This window comes from Pseudopipra pipra, chromosome 7, assembly GCF_036250125.1.
Source record: "Pseudopipra pipra isolate bDixPip1 chromosome 7, bDixPip1.hap1, whole genome shotgun sequence".
In the NCBI taxonomy this organism is placed as follows: domain Eukaryota; kingdom Metazoa; phylum Chordata; class Aves; order Passeriformes; family Pipridae; genus Pseudopipra; species Pseudopipra pipra.
Window position 1 is genome coordinate 3,666,044 of NC_087555.1, and position 6,026 is coordinate 3,672,069.

A 6,026-nucleotide genomic window follows, 5' to 3' on the forward strand; every position below is an offset into this window, starting at 1 on the left:
AAGAGCTGGAAATAAATAGACTCAGGTAGTGCCTGGGTTGAAAATCGCTGAAGGGCAAAAGGGTGTAAGGGGAAATCACAGAATCACAGGATGGTTTGAGACCATATTTTTCCGTCCCCTGCCATGGGCAGGCACACCTCACACTAGACCACGTTGCTCCAAGCCCCATCCAACGTGGCCTTGAACACTTCCAGGGATGGGGCAGACACAATCCACAACATATCAGATGTTAGGAAATAAAATTAAGAACATTATTGCTAATTTTATAGGCGATAAAGACTGTGGAGAGGTAAATTATAGTAAGTACGGGTCATTAATACACCACATGTTGAATTATTTTCTGCACTGGTGTTTTGCAGCAGAGCCAGGGTGAAGCTCTTTATCCTGGGACAACAGACACTAAGTGGTGCCTCAGGTTTTATCATTTATAATTATTTAGATGATTTATTATTAATATTATTATTTATTTATTCCCACATAGTAATTAAGAAACTGATGCCAATGAAGCCCAAGATGAGTGATGCCCTGAAAACTCAGGGCCACACACACTACTCTGTTTCTTTGCTCCCTGATACCTGAGGAAGCAAAAGATTGCTTTAAGTGCTCATTGAACAGAGGACGCTTTCCAGTTGACCTGCTTAATGCTCAGGATGGTTGTGAATCAATTGTAGAAGTACCAATTAGGTGCTGAAAAGTGCATATAATTAACATTCACAATTTAGGGACATTTCCCTAAAGCAATGTAATCTTAACAATATATTTGTATTCCACAGTATCAGTTTGATTCTTTCCTCATCTTCCATCCAAATTCAATACATACCTGGTTTAGTGGAGTAAGCCTGGATGATTGTGTTAGAAAGAGACTTCAAAAAGCTTTTGGTTGAGGGTTTCTGTAGTGTATCCAGATGCTTTCATGACTTCATGAACATCACAGAACTCATCCAGCCTCAACTCTGAATGCCTGTTCTTAACAACATAAAAACTTTGAGGAAATCAGCATCTTAAAGAGAATCTTGATTGCTCTTGGAATACAAATGGAGGCTTTTTCTTTAAGTTTCGAAACTTCACTTCTGAAAGAAACAGAATAGACATTTCTCAGTACATAAAAAAGTATTTTTCAAACTAAACATACTGATAAGAATGTGTTCAGGAAAGCAAAACACATGCAGAAGGACTTCAATGGCTGCAGTTACTTTGGGAAGGTAAATCCTTTGAGCCCATTTGTTCATCAACACAGCAACTTGCCACAAACTCTCCATCCTCATTCTCGTACTCAGATGATTTTGGAAAAAAACCTGAGTGCTATCCATTTCAAAGTGTCCTTTACTATTTAGGTACAATCACAGGAAAAAATACGACACTTTTGAATGTACAAAAATAATTTCAGTAATCACAAACATTACAGGAGCAGGTTGAAATGACTGACTACATTGCTATTGAAGAGAAAATATTTTGAAAGGGGGAGGGAGAGTTCATTTCTAAAGAATTTCAGAAGTCCAAGATAAAAACTATCTCTGGGTGGGGAAGAGCTTGATTAGGAAAACATTTTTTTAACTCTTATCCAGAGCATTACTCCAGTAGGATGCTCAAGTTTATGTTTGACCTTAAACACACGTTGTCACCGGGGCCAAAATCTCCCCTCTGCCCTGAGGGATGTGCTTAAATGCCATGATAAACTCAAAGGAAAGCTTCCTGGTTGGAATCTATCAGCCTGTTGACTCTGTCCCAGACCTTTACAGCATCCCTGTTCAGCTCCTTCACTGTGGCCCTGTGAAAGCTCAGCATTAACACTGGACAATCCTTATGGACTGCTGGCACCTTTTTCTTTCTTTTTTTTTTGGCTCAGGAACCAACCTCATTATTTGGCTTGATTTATTCAGCATTCCCACTGTGCAAGGCCAGGGAAGAATTGTGTTAGCTCTTTCTGCAACAACTCAGGGGGTCGTTGGTGTCCGAGTCCTGGCTGCTTTGGGACTCTGGCCCGTGTGGGATTACCGACTGGAATTTGGTGGGAGGCTGTATTTAATACCACCCTTCCCTCCAGAGAAATAGGAAGGCAGAGAATTTTTAAGGACCACAGGTGCTTTATAAACTCTTGCCACAACTGCAGGAGTGTAGACAGCAAGAAGACAGACAAATTAGCCAAAAAAGAAGGATTGATGTAGGCAGGGTGCCTGCAGTGCTGCACCCCTACTCTGTAACATGCAGAGCTTTGGGCAAGCATCACATCTCTGGACCAGCATCTACAGTGGCACTGCTGCCCTCTTCTGAGGGACCACTTACAAGAGACCCTGCAGGCACTGGACACCCTCACTGCCTTTGGTGCCAGAGGTACCAGTATGAGACAGGATCAGAGGCAGAACATGTCATACAGCTGGAGCTCTCACTGCTCATCTCCAAGGCCCCATATATCAACATAGAGACTCCAACCTCAGGGCTTTGGAGAACTAAATAGAAAGGGAAAGAAAGCAAGAAGTCAAAAGCATCCTGTCAGGACAACACCAGGGCTAAACATCCAAAAGAGAAAAAATCCTAAAAAAATCATAACCATGACACTGAGTCAGTAGGGATAGAAGTCACACGCATACATGGGCTCTACTTGCTCTTCCAGCACTCCTGAGATATAAAGCATCTTTCCTTCCCTTCTACCTGACCACCAGCAAACAGTGTTGCTAAAAGAGTAAGGGTCCTGTAGCAACTCAATCTATGCCAGATCTTTGCTGTCCTCTAGTGCTGTCACCAGCTTCTCCCAAGTCATTCCAAGCTAAACAGATGAGGATTTTTACTATCTTTTTACAATCTAGTTTTTCCATCTGAAAGAGGAGGATAACTGTATATAACTTTTTGCTCCACAGGGGCCACTGAAGGCATAGATATTAATGCTCAGAGATGCCCAGACATAAGACAGAGACTGACCCTCAGCCAAAAGTTACCCCAGTCAAAGGAGCATTTTCAGGGAATTTTGTGCTTTTAATCCCAAAACAGGGAAAAAAGAAACTGGCATCAGCAGTGACACACCAATGTAGCCTGATGTCATAGAAGAGACATCTCCCAGTGACAAAGTTTGTTCAATATTTTAAACAAATTTTAAATTGTGTTTAGTCTGGAAGTGATTATTTTGCTTATTCAGATTGATGTTTAACCACACACTGAAAATACGGTCAGGTGGCCCAGCTCCAACCCAGGAAAATGGATCACAGCACCATAACCAACAGTGCATTACACAGGACTGAATAATACAGATACACCATCATTAAAATCCCACAATTTAAACGCTGGAGACGAGGTTTTATAGTGGTAGGACAAGCATGATACATGTTCTCCTTTTTCAAATCCTGCAATGTTTCAGGATACATGGGAAAGCAGATGTTTTTAATAGTCTGAACCTTAAATAAGCTTATTCTTCCAAATCAACTGCATGCAGTCAGGAGTGAGACACTGCTGCACGAATGGTCAAAATGTTCCATCTGTCTTGACTCCAGTGGAAAATGTGTATTCTGACCAAAATAGAGATTTTCACAATAAAACTTATTTTTCCCTGAAGTGTCCAAGGCCAGGTTGGACGGGGCTTGGAGCAACCTGGGCTAGTGGAAGGTGTCCCTGCCCAAGGCAAGGGGGTAGAATGAGATGATCTTTAAGGTTCCTTCAAACCCAAACCATTCTGTGATTCTGTGATTCCACTGTCCTTATGCAGAGTAAGTCCATGGATACTGCTTGGCCATGCACCCACTGTGGTGTCATCTGAGGTGGCAGAACCAGGCCCAGACTAAGGGGAACCTATGGATGTCCTGTGCACTGACTTAAATATGCTTGAGAGACATCAGTCACACTGACAACTTGGAGAGGTTCAAGCAAACCTAAGGCTGCCAAAGAGGGTGTTCAGAAAGCAGGAGGAGAGAGCACATGCAAATCTAGAAGCAAAACTGGAGAGTAATAACCTCCAAGCTGTTACTTGGAAAGAAGAAAGAAAGTCCAGAGGACTCTTGGGAAGGATCTCAGGAAACACCATTTTACAGGCGGGACCACAAACATCTGACACAGGAAAGCTTTCAAAAGAAGTGTGGCGTGGGTTTAGACCAGAAACTATAAAGCACAGCTGCTCTAATCATCTTACTTTATTAAGAGAGAAGTGAGAGATGTCTGTTGGGAATATTGCTCCTTCTCATGGCCCAGAGGATGCAGGCTGAGGGGATGATCCTCCCCTCCCACTCAGCCCAGAAGGCAGCGACCCCTTGAGTTAAGCCAACAGAGTCATGTCAAGAGCAAGCAGAGAGGAAACCATTCCCAAATGCTACTCACATTACATTAGCTACCCATGGATCTCTCTGTCCACATTTTCCTCCATGCCATACCCCTGACACACCTGTCCCCTGCTCCCTGTGCCAGTCAAAAGCCCTGTCAGGGGAAGATTACAGAATCACAGACTGGTTTGGGTTGGAAAGGACTGTAAAGCCCATGTCATTCCAAGCCCCTGCCAGGGGCAGGGGCACCTTCCACTAGACCAGGTTGCTCATATATTGTTTGTTCTGTCTTCCTTGAGATCTTCCTGAAGGATTGGAGATTTGAACCCCACTGAAGGGGTTCAAACACACACAGTAGGAGCATGCAAGCAGCCCTCTGGATAGGCTACCACCTAATAATGGGAGGATGCTGTCTTCTCTGGGGGACCTCAGCCATAAGGTAAATCCTGTGCTCTGGGCTTGCCTTAACGGCTACAGCGAGGGACAGAGCCAGGCTGGGGAGGTTTGGGACCAGCTCTGCCACGGTTGCACCCAAATCCTTGAACACTGACCTCCTTTCCCAGCAGCAGCCGTGCTGGGCACATGCCATACCAGATGCAGGAGCTGTAGCAACATGGAAAGTTGTACTTCTGAGGTGAGGCAGCTCCTGAACAGGATGACTTGATGGGGATCTCAGTTTTGTATCCAGTAACCAAAGACTGTGGTCTAAGTGTTGTGGGCTGCTCGCTGGGGAACAACTGTGAATGCCCGCTCAGCCCTGCTCAGAGGAGTGTTTTCCAGGGATTTGTAGGAGCTGCACAGCTTAGGTGACACAGGACATCCCTACTCAGAAGTGCTGAGAGGACTCTTCATCATGGGGGCAATACCAGGTTAGAGACATGGCAGGAAGAGAGTAGTGAGCACTGACAGAGAGCAAATCCCATTTATCCCCTTTCACAGGTTCCCACTGAGCTGTCCAGTGCCACACATTAAATACGTGCTTCATTCAGCAGAGCAGCAGCTCAGCTCCCTGATTTCCTTAAGCCAGAGGATTTTATCTGGAGCAAACTTCAGCTGGGCTGCAAAGGCAGAGAGCACATGCAGCCCTCGGGGGCAGTCCACATCGGATGCAAGCAAGACAGATACCAGCAAGGCCTCTGCCTCCCAAACCTCAAGGAAGATGCAGTTGCATCATGTGAAATCCCTTTAAAGACATTCCCTAGCTTTCCTTCACAGTGACAGCAAGGAGGGAGGAACTGGCAGGGTCCCTGCTCCCAGCTGCATGCAACTAATCCACATGAATTTTTTTTCCACCTCGATTCCTGGGAACATTTGCCGTGCAAGAAGCCAAGCCTTCTACTGCTTCCAACTCCAAAGATGCTTCTTCTGCATCATCCATTTTCTACCAGCTGTTTGAGCTCACAACCAGAGTCAGACCAGTCAGAGCAAAGCTGCAGGACCCTGACTCCCTGACCCCCTGTTGGAGTACAGGCTGCCTCCTCCATCCCAGGTACTTTGGCTTTGCCCTCCTTCTTCTCCACACTGATCAATTCCTGCCTTTCTCTTGTGGGTACTTCCACTCACAAGCATCTGCCAGCTGCTCAGAGTTTCCCAGAAAAGCCCTGGCTTCCCTGAAAAGCCTGTCTCCAGCTCAGAAATGTGCTTCCCTGCCTACAGCACAGCAGCATGGGGAGTATCACCTCACCCTTGGGCAGCCAGAATTGCACAGCAAGACCTGTCCTTTCCCTCAGCAACAACATACACTATTGTAGGTACACTGGGTGCTGCCATAGGTAGAAGTGTCTT